The sequence below is a fragment of the Gasterosteus aculeatus genome, chromosome 10, assembly GCF_964276395.1.
Source record: "Gasterosteus aculeatus chromosome 10, fGasAcu3.hap1.1, whole genome shotgun sequence".
Lineage (NCBI taxonomy): Eukaryota > Metazoa > Chordata > Actinopteri > Perciformes > Gasterosteidae > Gasterosteus > Gasterosteus aculeatus.
In genome coordinates this window covers 13,426,886-13,453,979 of record NC_135697.1, presented here as the reverse complement: position 1 = coordinate 13,453,979, position 27,094 = coordinate 13,426,886, and positions in this window count along the sequence as shown.

The window sequence follows — 27,094 nt, the reverse complement described above, 5'->3', positions numbered from 1 at the left end:
AAAGTGACAAATGAATATTGTCGTGCTTTTATTTTCATACGACAATGATAAACATAGCAAAACTGCGCAGGATTTTAGAACGTTTTTTTTTAGAACTTTTTACAAATGGCGCCCCATATCGCACCACATGTCGTCATTGACCACGCCCATCCATGCACTGATGGCAGGGGCTAACAAGCCAGTGGCCTCCTGCCAATCAGGAGTATCAAATCATTATCGTCAATGGATATGCTGCAGGCACCCTGCAGGATACATTTGGGGTTAAGTGTCTTTCCCAAGGACACTTCGGCACGGATTAGCAATGCCCGGAATGAAATCACGGATCCACTGATTGAAGGACAGTCCTGTGATTTGAGATGGAATCGCTGTGCCGTTATAAAATAAAACATTACTTTACTATTTTTATCACAAATGGATACAAATTTCTCCTTTTTCTTCATAGATAATTACTGTTTGTGTGTTAAGAACAAGGATTTAGGATTTAATTTCAACCTTACATTTTTTAGTTAAGGTATATAATAATAAGTTATCAATAAATGGTGATTAATCATACAAGGCAGGGAACCACCTAGGAACTATTTGTAAGTATACAATATATACAAACAGTATATACTATGTGCTATTGTATTATTTAACCACTGTTCAAAAGTCATAACATTTTTTTAAATAAGTAATGTTTATTTCTTCAAATGAAACAAAAATTAAGTTTTTAAACTAAAATCTCAAGTGCATTATTTGCGACACTAATGTCAACAAAAAGCTGCATACAGTACGTTGAGTACCAAAAGGTTTACAACATAATCGTGATAATTATGATAAACAAAATTATAGCTTTAACTGTACAAATTATTTCCCTTAATATATTTCAAATAACCTCGTCCTGAATTAAAAGATTCAATCCCTAAACACATTACTACATTGTTGTACTCTTCACCAGACACCTGGCAGTGCTTCTGCTCACACAGCTGAGCCTCATTTGCCCTGATGGAGGTCACGGATGAAACCCTGATGCAGCTTCAGGATGTGCATCTCTAAGCCTGCGCCTGTACTTGCATTTATTAAAGTTTGTAATCGAGATGAGTGTCTCATGCAGATATGTGTCCAAAGTACCCAAAACACATGATCACCTTAGAGTCGCTGTCCATGGTGCTGCAGCGACGAATCGCCAGCTCCATCCATCCCTGCTCTTTGTCAGACCAGGGTCACAGTAGCATTAGAGCAGTGCAGATGCAACCCTCCCTGCAGACATACAGACAGGATTTCTACAGAAAACCCTCAGGAATAACATTATTATTATTATTATTTTTTTCGTCAGGGTTTTTAAGCTTACCTGCTGTACGCTTTATTTGAGACAGCAGTGGGTCGGACATTGAATGCAATTGTGAATTGGAAATATTAAAGCTGCTCTGATCAATGTGTTTGTATTGACAAAGGATTAAAAGAAGTCTTTCTATTGGAAAATGTGTCACTCAGATGAGCCCCCCTCCCCCCCTCACAGTTATTGTGAAATTCTGCAATTCCCCTTAACTCTGAGTATTATTGCTTCTTTTACCGTATTTTCTATAATACACCACAGCCCCTGCTGTTTGCTTAACACGTTCCCAGCAGCAGCAGCACGCGGCTTGTTTCAAGCAAACAGGCTCTGATGCCCCCACTGCATGCTGCATGCCCCACATCAAACAGCAGAGGGATAAACACCAACTACATTTTCTTTGGAGATGTTGGAGGCTAAAACAGAGCTACGTTGTGAGTGGATTTTGGGCATTTAAAAAACCCAACAAGGTTTGCATTTGATGAAACATCAATGAATGCCGCTTTCAAGTACTGTGTTGCTGCTTGCTTTAATATATCTCTTAATTCACATTAACAAAAGGATACCACAAGAAGGCATATCCTAATTGTGACGCATTGTTTAAAGTAATCGCCGTCTGAGTGCTGGAAACAACGATACAAGCTATCTGAATCATCAGAGGCCGCGTTGAAGTTGAATTTGTTGCAATCACAAAAAAAATTTTGCCGGCATTTGCCAGCAGTGTTCCCTCCTACACGATCTCTTGCATATTGGCTTCATATCGATATGCAGACATGATATCGTCACCTTTCTTTTATGGAGTTGCTTTCACGCTGCATTGCTGCCTCTCAGTGAGTTAGAGCCAACAATGTGCTCATTGTTTCATGTTTTGGCCGGGTACTTCTAAATTTTCGGCACATTTGGAAGCTTTGGCAAAGCCTTGAAAAGCGACTCGGCTGTCGGAGCGCAGCTCTTGTGGACATTCACCACTGGGAGTTATAATAAGGCACCACCCCCACTCCCAAAACTTTTTGCTTCATTATTCCCCTCACACTGTCAGGGCACATAGGAGCACATATAGGCTACACCCAGCTTGAAACATGTGCTATATTGGGGACTCAGCATTTCGATTTGCTTAAGCAATTTAAACATTTTATTTATCAGCATGTTTAGTCTCAACATACTGACAAGAGAGAATGAATGTAGAGAGCATTTTTACGCATGTGGGTTTTTACAGATTTAGCTTAAATAAAAAACGGGAATTGAACGATAAGCAGATTTTTCTTTCTCTTCTTTTTCTGCACCTGAGATATGAGCACTCTACACCCTCAGTTTTATTGTGCATGAATGTGCACATTGCCTGAATACACTTAGGAGGCTGTGTACGGGAGAATACGGAGTAAGGTTACTGTTGGACTCGTCCTTTTGTTTCTCATGAGATGCCTCACCAAAGATCATCAGCAGTCAAGTCTCATTCCTCCCCTCGTCCCATGTCTCATCTCCCTCCCAATCCATTGCATTTCATTGCTTCCACTTCCTGTTGCCTTGTTGTCTGCACCGCATGCTGTGTGATGAAAGGCCAATCAAGTGGAAAAAGAGGATCCTGACGTGGAAACAAAGTGCTGGGCATCTCCCCTTGTCTTCTTGCACTCAATGCCGGTGAAGCTAAAATTATATCCCACACATGGAAAGACACAACCCGTGAGTGTGAGAGAGAGTGCGATTGGAAAAAGAATGGAAATGTATGGCTTGTGTGTAGCAGACTATAAGAGTATAATCCTGATCAACATAGACAGCTTGCATTCAACTTGTTCTATAATATACGTACGTATGTGCTATTCCATGCACAGACATATTTGAACATATTTTTCATACCTGTGTGTTTGCAGGAATGAGTGTGTTGTGTATGTCTGTCTGTGATATTGTGAATGAGGTAGAGATGAATAAGGATCGTTAAAGCAGCCAAGGATGTCTCCAAGGGTCCTGACTCCTCCCTCAAGACAGTTTTTTAAATGTCAACCTCAGGGCCCATCTCGAAGTTCAGGGTTCCTGATGTTGGGTGATATTACAGGAATTATTTCCATTGTGACTCTATTTTTTCCTCCAAGCCCCAATCCACAGCATGGCAGTCATTTGAGGATATACTGTGGCAGTGCTGCTGGGGTAGTCCCTTGGTCGGATATTGGAAAAGTCTGACATTTTCCCTCAGTCTATATTTTCCAACAAATCACATGTTGTACGTATCTCACATTCAGGCCACAGGCAATGACTTAACAGTTATCCATGGACCAATATCTGTGTTGTAAGGACTTTCATTGACTGGCTGGCATTTTACTATGACATTCAGAAAGCCAATTTTCTTCCATTGCAAAAAACAAGCAGATAATTTGGTTTTTGATAATGTCCTTAGCTGATTCAAAACTCAGATCACGTGTCAGCGATATATATATATATATATATATATATATATATATATATATATAAATAATACATTTTTATTGTATATTTTGCTGAAGGAAAGCATTTAATAGACACACCATATTCCGTGTTGCTTGCAGGTTTTGAGTGTGTATTGATTTAATATACCAACAAATCAATATTGTAAACCCAGTTAGTTTTTTCATTCGTAAATATTGTTAGCAACATGGTGAAATAGTGTCTTCCTGCAACCCCCCACCTCCCTCTTTTTCTCCCTTATTTACCCCTGAACCCAAGTAAAATGACAACCACGGTGACTCTAGGATTCATGGGCTTGTCATGGAAATTAAAAATGCTAAATATCAATGACATCACCATTCAGCAGGGTTTATAGGGATTTATTTCTGCGGGGAAAGTTTTTCCTCATTTCCACAGATTGTATAGAACGGTGTGATTTTGGGTCTCTCGAAAAATCAAATAAATTGAATTGAATTGGTAGGGTCGGAATGGCGTCCTCGTGAGAAGTTGGACATTGGCTTCACAGGCCCACAGGGCAGGTCAGTCTAACCTGGGAATTGATCCATCAACAGCTTCTCACCACTGCACAGATAAGAGAGCAACCAGCTTCTACATCCATTTTAGCCCTTACAGCACAGATGGGGTTCCCACTCATGGTGATTTCAGTTTGAGCTTTGCACAAATACTTCCTTTGAAACTCAAAAGACTAAGTAGTATTCAAGCACAACAATTACTCTGCAAAATGACTGTGAAAATTGTTGTTTGTTCACGACTAACATTTCTGGGCAGTGAGGTTGTCTATTTAGCCCTGATCCCTCAGCCAGCTGTAATGTACTGCTAAGAGCATAACTTGAATCATTATACACAGCTCTAAAAATGTTTTGTTTTTTGCAAAACACCTCCATTAGCTGGCTTTTGACATATTTATAATCTTACGTATGGACTTAAGAACGGGGATTTCTGTCTCCCGGTTAGACAAGTTCAACAAGTCAACATGCACCACCCATAGCGAAGAAATGTAACTGCACCAACAAAACGCTCGCCTGCTTCCTTACGAAAGTCAAAATATTTTTTCTTCAACTTAGTGGCATCGATTACTGCCTGTGACCGTCTTTCCTTTTGGCTCTTTTTTTTAACCCAGCAGTGTTTCTTTTCGATGGGGATTCTACGCTAATCTTGCACACCGGGCAGGCTGTAGGCTAGTTCAAAATGCCCTTTATTTCACTGTGAACCTTTTAACGCCCTCAAGAGCAGTCTTTGTTTTGAAAGGTCCGGTGTATTTTTTATTTATTTGTTTTACTCTCTTCATTCACAAAATACCTGTTTCCCTTTTAATAATTTACTGCCCCTCTACTTTTGTGGAGATAGCTTCCATCAGCTATCGGCTACTGCATCAACAGCACATCTTGTGTGTGTGTGTGTGTGTGTGTGTGGACTGTATGGAAGTCATGCCACTGTTCCCAGAACCTGCTCCAACCAGCCATGAATGGCTCAGGGCAGTCTCTCAGAGCATGAACGAAACCAGCTAAAGTGTGCATTAAGATGTTTCACATTTATGATCCATGAACTTCCCCGCAGAAAAGTGTGATTTTATCCAATAAATAAATCGTGCTCAGGTAGAAGAAAAAAGGCTTTTGCACCGGCCTTGCTGCCTTTCATGAGCAATGTGTTTTTGTTCAGTGGTTGACACCAAACACATTTTTAGGGTGTGTGCTGTTGAGGTGGATATTTTTTGATGCAGGGGAAAATAATGATGCATTTAATTAAAGTCTCTTTGCTTGTGTGCTTGTCAGAATCAAAACGAGTTTTTGAAAACCAATGCTTACTGTCCTCATAATGGCCATTAGATGTTTATGGAGTCAAGATGCACCAGCAGTGCCGGCTGTCAGTTTTCATTCAGTCTGCAAAATGCAAAGATCAAAGCATCTCCAATCTGAACACATAGTAAGTTTATTTTCCTGCCATTTGTTCACATACAGGGATCAATATAAAATGGTGCAAAACACATTTGCAGTCATTTGTTATCCAAACGTCAAGATGGATTCAATATTCATCAAGTATCAACTGTAGGAACAGTTTAGACATCTCCGCAGAAAATAACTGCAGGCGATGCAGGAGATGAAACAGTGAAGATACTTCAAAAGCACTATTATCTTTGTTCTGAATCATTATTTATTCACCCACAATACTGCTGTTTTTTGTCTCTGGTCTGACTTCATTTCCTGCTATGAACCTTCAGCCCTTTGCTGCTGCTCTTGCGAAACAATGGCAGGCAAGCCTTTTGTTAGGTGGAATTAGGGAGAAGAGTCCTTCACCGAGGCACAGGGTTGCAAACACATTGTCTGTCAGTCTTTTAAAGGCACGCCCCCGTGCACATAGTAGATTTGTCCTCTGTTATCTCTTTGCAGCTTATCTACATAATTCATGTCAGTGCTTTAGTATTGAGAAATGGTGGTGGAGACGGCTGTTTCCCGTGACAGCTTTCCAATATCTTCAACCTGGTTAATCAAGCAGCAAGTTCATGCACCCACTAAGGTTTTATGCCCCTTGGAGTATTAGTATTTATTAATAGTTTTTTTAATTGTGGTGGATGAATCTGCAACAGAAAGAGGATAAATAAAAATAAAACCATGGAAAGTGATTTCTAAGCCCGTCTGTTGTGGAATACTTGATTATGAGCTTACTTTGTATATAAGGGACTCCGTCAATGGGCCAACATTTTTCTGGAAGAAAGAAGTACTTTTTCTGATAAACCAGGAATATTTTTCATATTGTTTTATGGTATTTTAATCAAAGGGCTTAAACGTGTCTCACCATTAGGTACAAAGAAAATGAGACCAGGAGAATAGACAAAATCTTGTCTGAAAAAATTGAAAAAAAAATTGAAAGGAGAATAGAAAGTTTGTCACAGTTGAGGCACTGCAACAGAGCAACTGAGTGTGGTGCATTGTGGGGCAGAGTCATCTGAATTTCTAATGACGGCTTCAGCACTCCGGGGCGGCTGCAGCAGCAAAGCTCGTCAGTAAATCGACAGCAAGGCAGCAGATCAGCAGGGAAAGAGGGGCGGGGGATGTGTTTTGGTGGGGAGGGTGGAAGGGGTAAGAAAACGACACGGGTGGAAAGGTGAAGTGGGGATTCAGGTTTGCACAGACACACACACACACACGCAGGGGTGTGCGTTTGCACGCTCCCTGCCCTCGGCCCTCTCACCCCTCACTCTCCCAGCGGGTGATTAGTATGAGCAGGTGCACAGGACGGTGACCCCTCTCCACCCGTGTTTTGCCTGCAGCGACTGGCGCGGAGGAAAGGCCCCGTGTTGCTTAGGCAGCAACGGTTGATAAATGAGCTTGTAGGAAATATTGTATTCAAGGAAACTATGGACTCGCATTCAGTACTTTTTCATTTGCCGTATCCATTTGATTTCACGGTGGCATCCAAAAGTAGCACGCTATTGCTCAAGGTTCTTTTTTGTTTAATGGACCTCAGGCTGGAGGTTTATGGAAAAGTTTATTTCAAGATGAATTCAACATGCCCATGGAACGGTCTGACATTGATTTTGTTAAATAAGTGCTGTATAATTTCACATGTGTTATAAATTTGTTACTAGTCTGGAGTACATTATGAAATAAATATTCCTTGTATAAATAGAAATATGACACATTTTTTTTCCACAGAAAGTGGTATAAGCCATTGTCCTTTGATTTTACTCATTAAGGGTGAGTTTACTCAAGATGGAGAGCGAAGGCAGTTACAGAGCTTCCTCAGACAAAGTCTATGTTCCAAACTGAGCATGTGGAGACAATCCCTCATGTCTAATTACACGCCATCCAGTTGCTTCATGGGAAATGAATAATCCGGGTTGTCACGCCAGAATCACAATGTCAGGATATCTCGGGCCCTGCTGCGTTCATCTTTGACCCCTCCTAAGGTGATGCTCCTGTAAAGCAGGTTATTTTCATCATTCGAGTATCCTTAATTAACTGCAGAACATTTCATGTATTTATTAACCGATAGAAAAAACAAACGTGTTGTGACGTTGCACTGTGACCCAACAAGGCTTCAGCAGCAGCGTTCATTCAAACAAGGTCGACCCGCTGAGAGGTTTTTCTGCTCCTGTGTCTACCGCTGCAAATCTGCGTGATTGGAAGGATTTCATGCCATTCGAGTGCAAATCCAGGTGTCCTGTTGCACTGACACTCCTCCATAACCTGTGGAAAAAATGAGCCGATTTTATGGGAGCAAAATGCACTCACCCCTCAAAGCTGAAGTGTCCAACCATCTTCAGACATAAACAACGAGGATTATTGCTCTTTTCAAGCTATATTTTGACATTCCCTAATTTTCTGATAATAGCGTATAATGGAACTTCATGATGAGTACGTTACATGCTTTCCCCTGCATGTAAACCTTTGTAGCTTCAGTGTTAGTGTCATTGTAACTTACAAAGAAATACATTCACATTTGTAAACATGACAGTTGAAATAAAACGCAGTCCTCCGGGTACCTGGACTTGAAAAGTCCAAAATTCAATTGTACAGTATTCAATATTAACAAACTAAAGAGTAACAAGGAGCATTAGTATTTAATTAGTATAATGCATGGTGTTCCTTCTAACGAATAGAATAACAAATGGCCCTGCAAATGCATTTTATTACAAATCAATATTGTACCGTAAAAGATTCACACAATGTGCACAGCAGCAAAGCATATTTCAGTGACTTATTTTCCATATCCCATTGTTGGACAGTATTATGATTGTCACTATCTAAGGCAAATGGAAGTTGGTGTTTTGAAGTCGTAGTCATAGTGGTAGGTCACACTCTAATCCAACCCAGAATTGAGAAACATGTAGTCACTCTGCTAAAGGAACAATCAACCATTACTAAATGACATTATGCAAGAATGCATTTTAAGAAAATGTTTCGACAGAAATGGATTTTTTTTAAAAGCCACAAATATTTTAACTGCATCTTTTACTTGCAGAAAAGTACTGCTGCTTCATAAACGGGGATTATGTAACAACATTGAAGCTTCTCCAAAGGAGATGTTCATAGATGTTGACAAAGTATCCAGTTTCATTACTCCCATCGCAGACAGAATTGATGCCCCGTGCCCTATAATGAGAGAATAAGCACAGTGATGTTGCGACTTGAATGAAGGAGGCGATCTATGGGCGCTAACGCGACATGGCTCTAAGTAGGCCGACGGGATGGGGAGAGCTGACTATAAAGAGATGATTCCGATAAAGAGACTTGATGAGGCTGGATGGCTGAATGTTCTCTCCACGGGGGTGAGCGAGCTGAGCCGTCATGGTGGTAGTTCTGCAGCTCTGATGAAGTGGAAGGGATTATGACATTAGGTCGGGTAAGCGTTTCTGATTTTGAGGGAGGTTTGGTGCTGCAGCATTAAGTCCGTGAAACTCTTCCTGATTCACAGTGGGGACAGAGCAATATTTACTGTGTTCACTTCATAGGGACTTTTTTTTTATTTAATATCGAGGAAAAAAAAGGTTCATCTTTGGCCACAGCTGCGTGATCATCGGTACTGTGAGCGGGTCCCTAGAGGCTGCTTTCCAACATATTGAATTTGATGCTGAGTGTCTTGTGTGCAAAGGGGGTTTGATAGTTAGTCAGCGGAAATGCCAGTCAGTTGCCAAGACATTGGAACCTTTCCTTTGGGGACGATGAATATCCACTGAAAAATATATAGAAACACATTGATTAGGCCTCGTCCAAAATAATAACCAATCCCACCCGATGACCCCTGTGAGTGCCTCCATTGCAGGGTGGACATGTTTGCTGTTGCTATTCAAAAATGACCCATTAGTCTGTATTTCATGACAGCACTTAATCTCTTGCCAGCTCCTATAACCGTCGGGATTTTCAGGGGCAATACTTTTTTTGGCCTATTTCACCTTAGTGATGCTCTATCTGGCATTAGTATTAGCATTGCATCGCTGTACCGTTTAGGAGCAGATATGTAAGGAACTCTGTACTTCTATTTCTGTGGGAATCAAAACGAGCCCCAACTCTCTGTCATCTGGGAGTCTCGTGGCCCTGAATACAAAAACGTTGGATTAAAATCCTAATGATAACTACCGTTTAACCGCATAAGGTGTGACACTCAAATGTAACTAGGAAGACAGTATTGCATTTCCCCTGAGAGTTTTAATTGAATTGAAGCGGCAATCATGTTGAGTTAATTACCATTAGCTTGCCTTCTGTTTACAGTGAACCACAGGTAAATCGCTGCAGATATGATGACTCTCCTGGTGTGCAGTTGCTGTGCAACATTATAGCTACGGATCATGCCGGGAAATGGGGAGGTCCAACTTTGGTTTGAAAGATGTTATGAATAGCATGTCAAAAAAAAAATAATCTGAGAAGGGCAAGGGAAATATTTGATTAAAAAAATAACTGGATAATAAAGTAAATTCACCTTGCATATTGTGCAATGCTTATAGGATTTTATGTATCATGATAATAATGAATAAGCTGTCACGACATTAACTATTATTAATTATATACTCATACAGGATTGCTAAGGAAGCTTTCAGTTATTTCAATTTGTGGCTTCAGTAAAAGCTGAAAGTTAAAAACAAAAAGGCCTGAAGGAGAACTATAGTATTTGAGCTCCTCAAAATATTTGGATTTTGTTGGTCCAGAGTCTGTGTGATAAATTCCATCACTCAGATGCAAAGACATAAATGTCAGCGGGGCAGAGGTTCCAGACATTAGTAAATGCTATTAAGACAATACAAACAGTGACATTTTCCTGCAAAACTTCAATGGGAACTTTGATTCTAATCTTGACGCTTAAAAGCATCGGATATGTTCTCACTTCTCTCTGAAAATGGTTAACAATCAAGCTGTGAAATGTGCTTCTCATAAAATATGTGGATTGATACCTTAGCTCAAGACCGGATCTAAAATAGAAAAACTCCCAGCCGAATGTTAGCAAGGCACACGGCCCTGCGCGGATAACTGAATTGCATCCCATTTTGCAGCAGGTGTTCAATCTCGCTAAATGAAGATGTGAGGTGCGGAATAAGCAAACGGCGGTTCAATCACCCAAAACCCGGGCCTATCTCCTGCTCCGGCGCTCACCGAGAGCATCTGAGGGAGAGGAGCTGACGATGTGAGTTTGCATCTGTGTGTGTCGACGGGAGAAGATAAGGGGAGCGAAGCAGCTCTTCTCTCGACGGACGCCATGTCTCCTTTCAGCTGCTTGACGCTCAAAGAGGTCTCTCCGCCGTGTCCCCCCTCCCCCCTCCCCCGACGCTCTCTGTCTCTCGAACAACACCGACGACATGTGCAAATCCCAAAACACAGTTCCATTAAAACCTTTTGGCTGCTGACAAGGCCCCAGAAGACGGCTGACATGTGCCGCCTCTGGGGGGAGCGTGTTTTAGTCGTGTCACCCTGTCTCGTTCCCTGAAGTGAGGAGTAACACAGAGAAACTGGCTGATGCGCCGTTAGAATGGGCCACACGCGTGTGCATGCTAACGATACAACCGAGCCTCACCAACATTGTGAAATGATCCGTGACGTCCAGAATGTACAGTTATCAAAATGCCGATGAATGAGCAAAGAGACGGAAAATATATACATTTAAAACAGTTTTCTCACATCGGCATGCATATGATATTTTCGTCCTGCTGAATTACATAAAACAATGAGATCCTCTAATACACAGCTATTTACGCTGCTTTCTTTTTAAAAAAGCACAAGCAAAGTTTACAATATTCTATTGTTTAAAGCATACATAGGATTTACCATCGAACCCGACAGTGAATTCACTTTGTCATTTGGCCATTGGTTCGTCATCACGTAGGCAATTTGTCGTATTTAAGGTTACACAACAAAACTGATGTACAGAGTTAAAATGTTATGAATGAAAAGGTTCCAACTGCATGTAGTACACACTGCAAAGATAACAGCAAACTGCATTGTTGAACATTGATTACTGTAAATTATGCTCAAATGAACCCATTTTTGGCACACCTTGCACTGTGTCCCCATTCAGTTACACTTTGACGTCTGCAGCAGGCTCCAGGTGTGCATTTTTTCACTTTTAACAAAAAAAGCATCTAGTTTTTGTACATGTTAGAACTTCTGCAGCAGAGAGATTTGCCTTGCAAATGGACATGGTTTGCTTCTCACTGATCGGTCGGGAACATTTATTTTTGCAACAAATCACAAAGGGAATTCTCTGGATTTCTTATATTTTATAAAAAACATTTTTTTTTTAGGTTATAATATACTTTGTCAGTTATTTATTCCTCATGAGACAGATACTGGGACTCGTCGGTTTTCTTTTCTCTTTGGTGTATTTCATCCTTGCCAGAAATCAAATTGATTGTGTGAATCATTATCGGGCCATTCACATTTGCTGGCAACAAGCTTTTTCAAATTGAGTTACAACTTCATGAGTCGACACTACAGTGTGTGAGTTCAAGTTCATTTGCACTCACTGAGTGGAACTTACTCTGAACAACGTTACTCATTCTTATCTGCAATGGGATCACTTCATCTATAGAGAGCTGACCGTCTTTTAACATTTTCGTGTGAAAAGCGAGGCTTTTTAAAAGAAGAGGAGCTGTGTTGAATTAAGAGAGCTGACAATGATCCTACTTTGCATCTATTTGAAACGGCGCCTCGGTCGTTTAGCCAAAAACAAAGTGCATTGTGGGGAAGCCTGACCTGATCTAAGCTCTGCTGCCCAGTGCAGTGCAGCCAAGTAACAAGATCGTAAATTACAAATTAAATATTAACAAATTCATTGACCAAGTCTTATTTTTTCTGCTTTAAATTCCCAGTGTATGGCAAATGAGCCTTAAATGCACAAATAGACAAAAATTGACATATTTCATTGAAAACTGCAATCTAAGGTTGGTTTACCTCAGATAATAGAAATAAAATGACTCTTTACATGTTTTTCCCTCAAATAAACTTGTACCATATTTAAGTATGACAGAGATGTACAGTATTGATATGATAAATAATACCAATATTATATAACAATACATTAAATTGAATTTTTTATTTTTATTTTACAATGATGACGTCAATACCACTACCTCACTGTCTCTTTTCTTTTCATAGTTTAAGGACGTTATATATTTGCTTCAACCAGCAGTCCTCATTCTAACCAGATATCAGGCTGTGAGAATAAGATGCAGTCCTTCCTACGCACTCCAATGTAGGAGGGGAAAAGAAACAACAACAACTCCTTTTTCCAAATAGAATAAAAAATAAAAAATCCATGTGATGGATTGATAAGCAATGAATTTGCCTGGAGCATCTGTGAGGGCTAAAAGGGCGAGCTGCCAGCTGATGACACATCCACGCATTAAGACTGAAGCACTTGGACGATAAAAACGCAATCACGGCGCCACAGTCAGACTGCAACCATCCGCCACAAGTTTTGTTGGAGGCAATTGACTTTAACACCCACTGATTTCTCATCTCAACCTTTGAGTGGGTGGCAAAGGAGTAGAAAGGGAGAGTGATACATTATCAGCCTCTCGTTACCTGCAGCTCCGTTCACCTACTCGTAGCAAAAGCCTAATTATAATCCCTATCTCCCACCTGTGACTCCAGAGTGCCAGCATTGACAGCTGCCCATTGATATACAAAATCACTGATTGAAAAATGCACAGCTGATATTTTCACTTCCTTCTGCATGGAAAAAAAAGAAAAAAAAGCTGATATTATCCGTTTTCTCATTCATGCGTATCCAGATTAAGCGCGAGGCAATGCAGTGGTTGTCAGAGCTCATTGTTGATAGCGTTTTTTCTACTTGCCCATCAAAACACTGAAAACCATCTCCAGTAATGAGCTGTTCCTCCCTTTTCCAAGAATAAAGACCCAAGCTGTCACAGTGAGCAGCCCATCCTACACTTATGCCCGCCTACAGTACGGCGGGCTGATGTGTGGATGATAATGCCGTCACGAGGATTAGTGTCTCTGCAGAGAGCAGTCTTGCTGCCGCTGTCTCACACTCATCACTTCCACTTTCGCCTCTGAAGTTAAGACAAAGCCTCACCAGGAACATATGACTCAGACCTTGTTTTCTTTGATAAAAGACTTGACTCAGTGACACTGACAGAACCAGGCCTTTGTTGCGTTGCGTTCAACCTGTGCGCCGTTGCTGCGTTTGCATTGTGCAAAAGGTACGCAAACTCCTTCCGGTGTTGATGCAGGGTCGGAGCACAGGTTTCCTTTTTGTTCCTCTTATGCTGCTTTGATTTTTCTAAGAGGTTATTTAAAGCATTCTTTTCTTGGATTCCACTTCCTCGCAATATTTTACCCCAAAGGGATGCAACATTATCAGATGGCTCTCTTTTCCGAGTAGGTGCAGGGAATTGAGTTTGACATTTCAAAGACAAAAAATGCCTTTGTTACCAGAAATTCTCTTTTAGATCATAATGCAGATATAGTCTAAATTAGAAATGGTATTTTAAAGCAGCTAAGCAAGAACTGCAATTGCATAACAGAAAGATACCTTCTTTCTTTGTTTCTTCTTCTATTTCCCCTCTCTCCTCCTCTTTCCCTCTGATCACTGATTAGTCTTCTGTTGGTACAGCCAGAGAGGATCGTCTACCTTTTCCTCTACCTTGTCACGCCATATTAAGGTCTGCTTCTCCCAACAACTTCTCCTGCACAGATTGGAAATAATTAACCTTTTCAAAAGAGGAATCCTGTCCAGACATTAATTGTCTACACGGCTGCCACGCCACTCCTTTCTGTTGTGTTCTTACTATACCTCCATCCTATGTATGCGATGGACCCTTTCTGCTTCACTTTCTCATCCCCAGCTTTCCTTCAGTAGCCAGTTTAACCTTCTCTCTCTCTCTCTCTCTCTCTCTCTCCATCTCTCTCTCTCTGCCACTCTCGCAGGCGCCGCTCTCCCTCCCGTTTCTCTCGCTCCCGCGTATCTCCGTGGCTTTACCTCAGCATGCATTTTTTATGTGTCCCTAAGATGTCAGCCTCAAGAGGCGAGGTAGACAAACGCGGCCGAAAAACAAGCTCAAAGCCCACAAAGAACACAAGATCAGGCGCTCTCCCGGTTCGGCTAACAGGGCGGATGGAGTGATTGCTGTAACCGCTGCTTGACCTGTGGAGGATGAACACACAGCAAAACATAAACTCTGAATTTGCCGCCTGACCTTGTGGCTACGGAGTCTCACAGTACAAGCATGCCATAAAGGGACAGAGGTAATTAACTGTCCCAACTATGGTTATTTCATTCCTAATGGCAGTGTATATCACTTGTGAGCACAGTGACACATTTCACATTTCGGCGGAACGAGCTGAGATTGAGGCGTCGGGGAGGGAATGACTTATGGATCAGTGTGACAGGAGCTAATCATACTAGCTCCATACAACAACATGCAGGGTGATAAAATGGAAAAAGGAGCCCCACACATACACGCGCACAGTCCCCATTCGTACAGATACGTAAAGGGACTGACCTTCACCATTGACTACATTCATTCTCTCTCCCTTGGTGGCCCTGTTGATTCCACTTCACACTGGGTGTAACTTCTTAATTAAAAGAAGGGAATTAATAAAAACGCGACGACCGTCAACGACCATATGATGGCGAGGCACCGCGGCCTGAGAGGCTTCAGTCGGCGAGGGTCTTGGGAATGCATTAATAAAACAGAAGATGCATATTTCCTCTCATCACATCTCATTGCCTGTGTACCCAGCGCTGCTGCCGCTGCATACTTCAAGCATCCCATTCACCCCCCCCTCCCCCCAGCTGAAAGACAGAGTGCCCTTGCAGGGTAATTATATTAGGTTTACTGATAAGGGATCATAAAACTTAAAGCACTCTAATACCTAGGAATTGGCTTTGGGTTTGGTTGTGACTCATGCTGTTGTGTTTGATGTTGTATCGCGCTTGCATACCTCGCCTGGCTTTCCATCACGCACAATGAACAGACAGGTAAATGAATAGTCTTAAATCAGCATCTTAGGAATGTTGCATGCGTCATCTCGCTTATTTACAGGTCTAGTACCCGGACCAGTGGTCAGGGAGATATTATTGAACTTTACGACGACATAAAGCCTCATCGCTTGCCTGCCACTGCCTGTTCCCATTTTACACCTGAACTTTCTTCCCTGCTTCTCCCACCTACCTCACCCATGCTTCTCCACCTCGGCCAACAGGTCATAACAACCGAGAAATCCTCCTCCCCAGCCATCGAAGCCCGATCAATAACAGCTAAAATTATCCTTCAGCTGTAATCAAAGTATACAACAACAGGCCCAATGCTGCCTGCCAGGCTCCCTGCTCATCACCCTTTTCTCAACACACCCTGTGGACGCTGTCCCCATGTCCCACGCTGGCCTCTTCACACCCTTTGCCCTATTAAGGCCTGACTTCCTACACACACACACACACACACACACACACACCTTCAGCTAAGTGGTCCACAGCGGCCTGTGCACACCAAGGGTGATGGTTGAGTAATGACTATGGATTACTTCATTATCCCTCCCCTAACAGGCTGGCAGGGTGCTTACATGGGGCTGCCTTTAACAAGCTGAATGGAAGGAGGGCACTGGGAAGGAAAGGAAACACTCCCAGTGCTCTTGTCATGGATGTTAAACAACAAGGCTTGCCTGTATTTTCTAAAATCACAAAATCTCTTCCTCGATCACTTTCCCTGTTAAAGTTACTCGCTTTACTGCTTCTTGTTGTAAAGTTTATTATTATAGTAGCAACACAGACAAAGGTAAATTGTTAATTAAATGTTATTGACTGTCAGAATAATACCCTCCTGTCAAACCTCCATCACGGGTCCAATGGTCCGAGGGACAGAGATGTGACTTTGATCAACATCGTATCATCTGTGAGTAGAGTAGACACTTTACAATCAGGAGGAAGATGAGGGAATGAGGGATTTGCCATTAGCCATTACTTTATGTTTGATTAGAGGGATAGTAATGAAGGGATCCCATTGGAAGAACTCCACTATTGTTTTTGATGAATTTTTTATCACAGTTGAACAGTCTCAGTCTTGTGTGAATATTTGTAAATCAGTAAAATTATTCAAGAATCATCATGATACCAACTGAAATCCAATGTTTTTATTAATAAAAATGATTTGCAAATTACCTTATTGACAGATGCTTAACAATTACTTATGATCTGTAAATTATTTGTAACAAATGTTTGTGTAATTCTACAAATGAAAGGTAATACAAATCAGTTATGTAAGAGAACAAAATCATTTTCAAAAGTCAACATTCAAAAACGTTGATGTTTAATCTTCTGGAGTGCTGAGGCTTCCAGCTTCAGCATATATCAGGCTGTTTGGGATTTTATATGGAGGTTATTATTATGGCCTTCATGGCCATCTCCCTTCTCTAAGCTGCTAAGTCTGTGCTTTCCTGCAAATGATGGTAAACCATCGGAGTGTTTCCTCTTCCCGTTTGAGGGGCTGGAACGTTTTGTATCCCAAATTAGTGGCAAATTGGAGATGTTTTGGTTTGGGTTATTCATGATGACTCGACTCGGTCTCAGGAGGCACGATATCCATGTTTTCTTTAGGTTTGCGCCGGAGAGGCAGATGGATGCCAGCCTTTTGCATGGAATCTGCACACCCAGTTCAGGAAACAGAAGTGAAGACACCCTGAAGAACTGCTTCTCATTTGACTTTGTTACAAGGAAGTGGATAAAAATAATTTCATTGTAAACTACCAATTAGTTATCTGACTCCCAGAGTTCACAACAATGCCAATTTTACTTCAACCTCACTGACAAAGAGGCTGTTACCCAAACCCAACATCATTAGAAAAAGTCCAATTGTGTGTTACTGACTGACACTGGAGGGGTACAAAGAGCATCATGGTTTGAAACTTTAGAGCTCTGACCAAGCTGTGTTGCTCCTAGGAGGTCTTGGAAGTAAATTTAACTAGTAGATGATGCAAGTGATTAGGATTTTTTGGGGATGTGGTTATGATTCTGGGGATATTGTAAGAAATTATTCCTCAGTCAACTGGAGATCTGAACAACATGTTTGTGGATGCACAGAATGAGCAAAAGGGCTTTGGGTTATGATGATTGACATAATGGCTGGTTGCTGTGCTCATTTGATTTATGCTTCCAAACTGTAAACTTGTATTCTCTCGCTGGTCGCCGTAACGCCTTACACAGAGATTGAAAGGAAACGGAGGCTTCGTCGGGATTTCACTGCCTCCTTTCTGGCATCAACTGAAAGTCAGCTTTCAGCTTTTTTTATTGCCTTACTTTTGCAGCTTGATGGTTCGTCAAAGCACTTCACAAACTTTTGAGTTTTGTAATTCTACCCTCAAAAGCAATTTGTCAGCACAACAAAGATTTTAGCTCTTTATTCTCTTGGGGTTGGAGTTTTCTAGTTTCTTTTAACAGATCTAAATTAGTCTTTTTCACACATTGTATTTTCCATACAGCATATTGGGATTCATACTCTGTCGGAGACGTTTTCATTTTTTTAGTCACACAGTTCTCAGCATCCTCTGTAGAAATTGAATTTGTTGTACTTCTCTGTTAAGCTACTTTTCTCTGTCCCCCTTTTCTTGTTTGCCGTTAAATTCTACACACAGAACATATTGTACTTTTCCAAACATACATAATGCAATTACTGACATGAACAAGGGGGGCATCTACTTCAAAACCAAGTGTTTATCTGCAGTTGTTCCTCCGTCATACAGTTTAGAAAGTGTGACACCGGAAGAAGACATGAGTATTCTTCCAACATGGACTGAAATGACTGAACCCACTGACTCGGATCATCGGTGTATCAGACTTTGGCTCCCAGATGCGTTGTGAGATTTTCCTATGGCTTTATTCAAACATCAAGCCGTACAGCGATGCAGGGGATGCTGTGACATGGCAAGGCAGCTTCACTTATATAGCTAATTTCATACGCCAGTTAATTGAGAGTGTTCTACGTAGGCCGAGAAATGCATTACAACTGCATTTAAAAACAATACACCAAATCTATTAAAATAGAAAACTATATAATGGATAAATGCACAATTTTAAATACAGACAGAATTCACTGGAAATACACTAAAGTTCAGTTAAAACCAACCCTAAAAGCAAATAAGAGCAACATACTTTTGAAGTTTGATTTGAAATTGGCAGTTTTTTTAGCAATTTCGAGAGCGTAGCTACTTCAAGAACTCATTCACTGCTCCGTCAAGATATATAGGCCCTTTGTGCTTCAAGGAGATCAGAACTGTACTTTAGCCCAAGTTTATTGAATGTTTTATAGACGAACAGCAGCACTTTAAAACCTCTTCTAAAAGTCCCTGTGAGCCAGAGTCAAGATTTAAGAACAGGAGCAAAGTGCCCAGTTTTCTTAGTCGTAATACTGGCAGCAGCATTCTGTGTGAAAACCTAAATCTTTTGGGGAAGACCTGACAAGAGACCATTTCAGTGCTCCACCCTGATAAGATACTGATTTAGTTATTGCCTTGATTGGTCTGCCAAAACTTAAACCTCAGTCTCAGTATTACTTTGGTTTTCATCCAATTAGCTCCGGAATCAAGCTGAGCAATCATTCTCCGGAACATCTCGGTAGATCATCTCTGTCCCAGGTGAGTCGCCCTCACTTTTATTCTTTATGGGTCGTTTAGGACGCACGCCTGCTGTGAATGGCTGCTCTGCCATAAAGCACCAGATTAATGTAGCTTTTGATCTTCATTTGTGGTTTATTTGGTCTCAAATGACTGCATATTAAATGATGTAGCAGTATGTTTAGCAACTATCCTCGAAAAACTCCATCGTGCCACTTCATTTCCATTCTGATTGCTGGTTCGCTGATTTTACAGTCTGCTCTTCTTTTTTCGCTGGTGGCTATTTGTCGTCATTATACAATTGATGTTATTGCCACAATTTTTTTTTTTAAATGGCACCTCTCAAGTGGAACAATAAATTTGCCTCAAGTATCAACAAGAAATGTTAAAAAAGTACAACATGAACAAAAACAAAAAAACTGCTAGATTTTTAACTACACATAAACAGTCAAACTGTTTCCATCAAAAGTAGAAGATGGCAGGTCTTTGGTCCAGGTGCCAGGTCAACATTGGCACGTATTTAGAATAACATTTTTGAGTCCACTTGATGAATTGGCGTCAGATTTTGTATGGATATCTAGGTTTTACAGAAGATGTGTTCGAATTATTTTGAAGCATTACCAATAATCTTAACATTTTTAATTCTGATTTAATGTCTTTGTTCCCAAAAATTTGTCACTGACATTTGCGGCCACCAGACAATAAAATGTTAGGATCAGAAGGACCACTTCACCTTTAATCTTGAATCTTTTGTGAAATAATAAGGTTCGGAACCCATGGAATCATAACCAGATCTCTGATGCACTTTGTGTCTAACGCAAATATGTAATATGCGGATACTCGTAAATTGTTCAAATCATCTACATCAAAATTATTATGGCCTTCAGTTGGGGAACATCAAGGTTAAAACATACTAATTACAGAGCTGAGGTGTTCTAAGAAAAACTGAGTAAAAAGTGACAGAATTATTTGGAAAACAAGTTCATGAGAAAAATAAATCTGGTTTACATTATGAAGTTTTGCATTTGCAAAGAAAATCCAAAATGAAACTTACATTTAGGGTCAGCTTGCAAATTCACACGGCAGATTGGTTGGTGTGTACCTGAAGATGTGTGTACTGAGTGGGTCCTAATGTGTTTACCACAAAATATGTTTTTGTGCTGCTAAATGTCAACTTGCTCTGAGTATGCTCTGTCCTCCAACTACAGGATTACAGACGTCCTGGGTTCTTACATGCATCGGAAGACTATTTGTTGTGAGGATTTTTCTTCAAATGAACACAATGCCATGAAAAGCGACAACATTACAGTTTTGCTAGAAAATATTTTCTTTACCTTTGAAGCGTTTCTCTTGACAATTTTATTTAGAAACTGCACTGAATCCCATAAGGAAATCATCGAGGGGAGTTTTAAATGTAGAAGAAATAGTTTTTTACTCTGCTCATCATCTTAGACTAAGTCTCTTGAGTCGACCAGTTTAGAGTTTCAGAACAACAGGGTATGATTCCTGCTTCAGAGTATGCATGTACACAAATATAACATAGAGTATAAATAAATGTTAATGCGTTTCAGCATTTATTTTCTTTCTCAGCAAATGCTCCCCTGGTGTGCTCTCATTCCCTCTCTGACCACTTCCATGAGCATGTTTGAGTATGTGTGCCTGCGCTGGTTTAAATGATTTACTCTCCAGCGGCGAGGTCTCTCAAGAATAGCCCTCCTCCATGCATGACCACTCCATTCCACATCTCCCGACCGAGCGGTGGAGGAGCTGCTCTACGAGTGTTTTGCGTTACTTTCACAAAAGTATTTTTACTGCAGACAAAAATCACTGCAAATATATTTTCATGTTCGTCGTCAGTCTTGACTGAGGAGGGTAAATCGCAGTTTCCAATGGAGAGACTATACAGGCTGCCGTGGCTGTAACACATTTAATTGGTCGGTGGAGGTCACGTCTGACCCATTTGCCCTTCACATCGATGTCCTTAATGCTTCGTCCCTGTAAAGGTTGGATTGCTCCTTTTGCTTTACGATTGCGCAATCGCTTACAAAGTCGGTCATTTTTTTCTGACTTGATTGTACACACACGCACACGCTGCACAAACATGAGCAAGAAATGTGTGTCTGTGAGAATCTGCAGAGAATCTGCATGTATTTTCGGTCCATGAATTTAAAACTATTTCCCATTATTTATTTTCTGGAAAGGTCACTTTGGCATGAACCCGGGTACGTGGTGAGTCCAATGCTAATGATTTCCTGTTGAGACTTGCAGTATGCTCGATCCAGCCTGCCCATAATGTGCTGCAATGTGATGGGTTTTTGTAAAGAGTGTGTAGAGGACGAAGGGATGTGGTAGAAATACTAAATGCATGTTCTGTTGCACTCCATCGTCAGGCGCTACATCCTTCCTGATAGGTGCCTGTGAATTTACCCATTATTTGGCCATAGGTTCAGAATAAATGACCTATATTTATGATTGATCAATCTATCTATGCGCTCACTACTCTTTGGGTTTTTTTTCCTGGAGCAATCGCCACGTGTACAATATCAAATTTGTTCAGCATTCATATAGATTTTGTTCATGAAATCTAAGCATGCATCATTTGTGAAATTGCCCATTCTTTTGAAATGACTCATTAGCCTCAAAGTTCATTGATTCATTTTTAAAATAGAATATTCTTGCCAGGATGGAAACCCAGCTTCCAACTGGCACGCCGCTCCCCTTTAATCACAAACATCTGCCATTTTATACCGGTCGCCTGTTGTTTGTCGACCCCACAGCAAATGAGTGGGAGATCACGCCATACGCGACTAAACGTCTCAACTGCTCTCTTGTTAAATCAAGAATCCACAACACTTTTGTGATTAATTATGTTCATTAATCAGCACAAACACAAGTTGGCTCGAATCAAACAGACTGAACACAATACGTAAACAGCGGGTGTAAGATCGTGAGGGAGGATGTAGGTGCCTTACAAAAGCTCTCCAAGGAGTAGTTTCTTTGCTAAACTGGTGTCGGGAATACAATATTCTGTCAATCAACCGCAACAATGCAGATAGTTTGTGTTAACGTAGATTTTGCATTTCTCTGTTGATTTTTCCCCTCACACTTTCCCCATTTATTTTTCTCCTTGTGTCTCTTCGCACACTGCCACGTAAACCTCTTCCATCAACATCTAGCCAGTCCTCCTTATGAAAACAAGATGATGAAAGGGAAGGACAGAAGCAATGGCAGACAGATTCCTCCCAATGATGCTGGTATTCAAAGCCTCAATCATGATTCGTTGACCTTCTGCCTGGAGCTAATGCATTATGTACACATCTGCGCCATTGAGCAGCTTGTCACGGTTCAAGGCTGGGTTGGGACCCAAGAGCAGAGACCGGCACTGGAGACGAGATGAAGTTGAAAAAGAGATGGTTCTTTACCGGTCACCAAAGGCAATAAACAAAAGGACAAAAAAAACCTGACTCCAACCAGGAGCGGTGCAAAAAACTAGATAAGTCAGAAGTCACTAAAGAAACATGAGGGATCGGCACTGGAGCCACAACGCGCACACTAAAGGGAACGCCGCGACAATCTGACAACTGGAGCAAGGAACACAGGAGTATATATGAGCTGCTGGGTGGACCATGCAGGTGAGTAGGATGAGTGCAATCAGGGGAAACACGCACACACACACACACACATTGAAAGACCCATGACGAGACTAACGAGACGTCGCACAACTGCATTAATAATTTTGGCATTAAACACAAAAATGTTGAACAATTTGCTGCAGATTTTTCTTTTGTCCTTGTAATGTGCTGAATCATCAGTCATTTTGTCAACTAAAGCTAACCCAGCAATTTATAGTGTGTCATGAAAATGCCATCCTCCATCAGATGAAATGTTATATTCAATAACTAACTTAGTAAAAAGCTTTTTTTACATCCTCTGAAACTCTGAAAGAAATGCCGATTATAAATCACTGTCTCCGCCCATTTTTTATTTGAAAATAACCAGACTTTAGCAATACGGACAAAAAAAAAAAGTCGAAACAAAGATCTAATCCCCATCTAGATGAGAAATAAACTCCCTCTGACACACAAACAAGCGACAAACACACACACTGTTGTTCTCCTCACTGCACATCTAGGAGCAATTATGTACTCGATGATCTGTGGTCAAAAGTGCTTCTCAGACAATCACCCTAATGAGTTGGGCCTCCTTCAAATACAGAGAGCTCCATCAATTGGAGTGTCTATTTGATAGGATTGTGTGCGTGCGTTCGTGCGGGTGTGTGCGTCAGAAAGAGAAACAGAGCGTTCGTGCAGACAATCAGACAAAGTTTCATACTAATTGTAGTCGGCGTTTGATTTGCCAATGATAACTCACATGATTTTCAGAAAAAATGTTTTTTGGTTGATTTGTTGATGTAAATTGTTGCCTCTCCTCCCATTGCATGTCTGCATTATCTGAGAAACCAACACTCTTTATCTAATCAGATGAGGGAGTTTTTCTTCCAGGATTTAATGATCCTCATAATATGGCGTGGGATTCAGGGATCCAACTTTACTCTAATTGGGTGTACAACTTTGGTATTATAGCATTACCACCTCCAAAGAGGAGAGCACAAGGACAACTTTAAATAATTCAGAAACTTAAACCACAACCGGGTACAAACAACCGTGTTGGTGTGTTCCTCCTTAAAGACTGAGGAGACTAAAAAAAAAGCTTTCAACTTGATGTTAAATCCTCGCCCCAGCTCCATTACGTAGTCATTCCCTCTTCAAATACTCATTATCGAGGGCTTTCACAGAAGTGTGAAGCTCCCATCCAGATTAGGATTAGTTGCAAAAAGTAATAAGAAAACATCACATTTGAATGGAAGAATATTTAGGATGCTTATAATTTTTTATGTAAGTCAGTTCATATAAATGTTTCTAACAACCTGGTTCAGATTTTGACGGTCTGTACTCATATATTCCACTATTATACTTTGAGGTAAGAATGTTTACCGCTGCATGACGGCAATGTTCACTGTCTAATCTTGTCTACCGTGCAAAATGAATTTAGCTTTAGCCGGACTTATTGTGGATTGAGTCTAGTGAGCAGTCATTTAGACTAACCTTTAACCTTATCCCCCCTTTCACTGTGTTATTTGTCGTGTTGTCCACTACCTCATTGTCTTATTGTTATGCACCAACCCACAAGTGTCAAATTCCTTGTATGTCTAACACATTATTTTTCAATAAATGGTCCTTATTCCTGATTCTTGATTATTTCGCAAACTCTAAATTGCCCCCATAAACATTATGGTAGTCATCTCATTACATCTCAATTCAATGCTCGGTAAAACGTAACACAACATCTGCACGGCTAAGCAATTCCCCATTGGTCAAAATGTTGCAGCAAACTGTCTGGGTACGTAAAATCCGGTATCTGGATATTTTTCCATTTTGTCCTGAGCTCTGACAAAGTCCTGGCCATCTGCTCTGCTGAAATATTCAGTCATGCTCCGGTGCAGCATCCCTCTTCTGGGCTCTGTAACAACGTGGAAAGAACAAGGCTTACGTGCTTACGTTATCAGTTTGTAAGGAAAAGGCCACTGTCATAGAGCTGTAACACAATGACATGCTGGTGTAACATGCTGGTGTACAGGGGAAAAGTGGCTGGGTCAAAGTTGTTGAATATTCCCTCTACCCATAACAATGCCGGCTGAGGGGCCCTCAGGCCAGGCACTGCCCCCCCACCAACTACTCAAATGTAAGTATTAGTGTTGCACCAGCTCACACTGCATCCGTATGAAGCCGTGTTGATGGCAGAGAGCTTGTTTGTGACTTTGTAAAAAAAGAAAAACGGATACTTGCATATATATATACACATCAGATATCTGGGAGCCAAATGTAGATTATGCAACTACCCCCCCTCCCCATCCGATGTCATGGACAATATGACACCACTCCATGCTGTGTTGAAATATACCTTCTGTGATCTACAGGCCAGCTGATGAAAAGATGGCGGGAGCAAAACTGATTTAATGTACACGCAGCAGTACCCGCTGTGTTTATGCATGAGTGACAAACAACTGAGGCGCTTTTGTGTGTGTCTGTGTACATGCATGTGTGTGCGATGTAATATAACACCTATCTGAAAACCAACCATGAAGCTGTCATTTAAACTCGGTGCCATGTTTATTTTCAGAAAGCATTCACAAAAGTAAACCTAATAATTCCATGTTGTCTGGTTTCCAGGGGCTTTCACAAATGAAAAAATGTCCTATATAGTGAGTTACCAGTGTTAAATGTTGTGCGAGTGTGCTACACCCCCGTTTGTTTACTTCGTTATGTGTTTCTGTCTTTGTCCTGAGATTCCGCCCTCTGCTTCACCCCCGCCCTTCTGTCACTCTTCTGTCCCCTATCATCTCCCTGATTGTTTGCCTGATTTGTTTCTTCTGTGTCTTATTAGTTTCCCCTCTATATATTGGTGTGTCTTCCTGTAGGTGATGGATCTACGCCCGAACCAACATGTGTAGAGTCCCTAATAGCTAAAGATTTGTCTTATTGTGGATCCCCTGTGTTTTGCCCCTTTTTGAATTCTGTTTTGAAAAATAAAAATAAATGTGTGTGTATGTGAGAATGACATTTATTTTTTTATTTCTGAAAGCATAATTATAGATCCTACAAGCTGTGGTTAGAGATTTCTGCTTCCACTTGATTAACGTTTGGAATATTCATTCAGGCCAAGGTTGCAAAAAGGTGAGCAGAGCAGCCTAGACATATTTCTAAAAGCAATTACCTCTTTGCTTCCAAGAGCAAGCACTCCCAGCCAGATGGGCGTCTCTCCAGCCTGGACTGGATCTACCCCGGGGGGATGCGGAGTTAGCCGCAGAGCTTCGGACATGGCGTCTCTCACTGTGGCATCCCTCATCACCAGTCCAGCCGCCGGGCAAGCAAACGTGGTCTTGTGTCCACTATATTGTCCTTTGTCACCACTCTGAAGCTGTTGAATACCAAGTATGGTGCAAACGTCTGCTAATTGGTAATTTCATATCTTCATATACGACATATTTTGTGATTATTCAATGAATCAATGGTCTTTATGAGATTATCACATGGTATTTTTTCCTCGTCGTTACTTTAAATAATTCTTGTTGCTCAATTTATGAAGAATGTTGTCGTCTAGTTTGATCCAAATGGGATCACTTACAAAAGAGCCTCACACTGTATTGAAGAATACTTGAAGCTAGCATATAAGATTAAAGCATATACGATTTCTACACAATCAGACTTTTCTTTTTGCGACCAGAGGGCTAACACACAAACTGTGACTTTGGTTTTCTGTGCCTCTTTCAAACCTTCTGTAAACAGTACGTGTTGAATCTAGCCCTGAATGAATCAAACAAGTACTTCAGAATGTAAAATTATTCAAATCAAAAAGGACAAACACAAGTTCCACACCACAGCACCGACTTCTCAGATATCATAGCGGCTTGTTTGCTTTGTTTGTCGGTTTTGTTTAAGTGGGTTTTACGTGCAGGAGCCCGACATTCGCAGTGATGTGTATTGAATGGAAAAAAAAAAGGTGGCGATAGGAGCGAGGCAGATCCACCCGGAGAGACGGCAGAGATCAGGAGATGAATGAGAGACGTATTGCTCTCCAGATTAGGTTTGTTTTCCAATCATCTTCTGGCCATATACCATATTGATTAAAACCTAATAACCTCATAAGAGGATCTCCTCCACCTTTCTCATCCTCTGCCAACCGTCCCTCTTGTCCCGTCTCCTCCTCCTGCTCATCGTCGTCTTCTTTC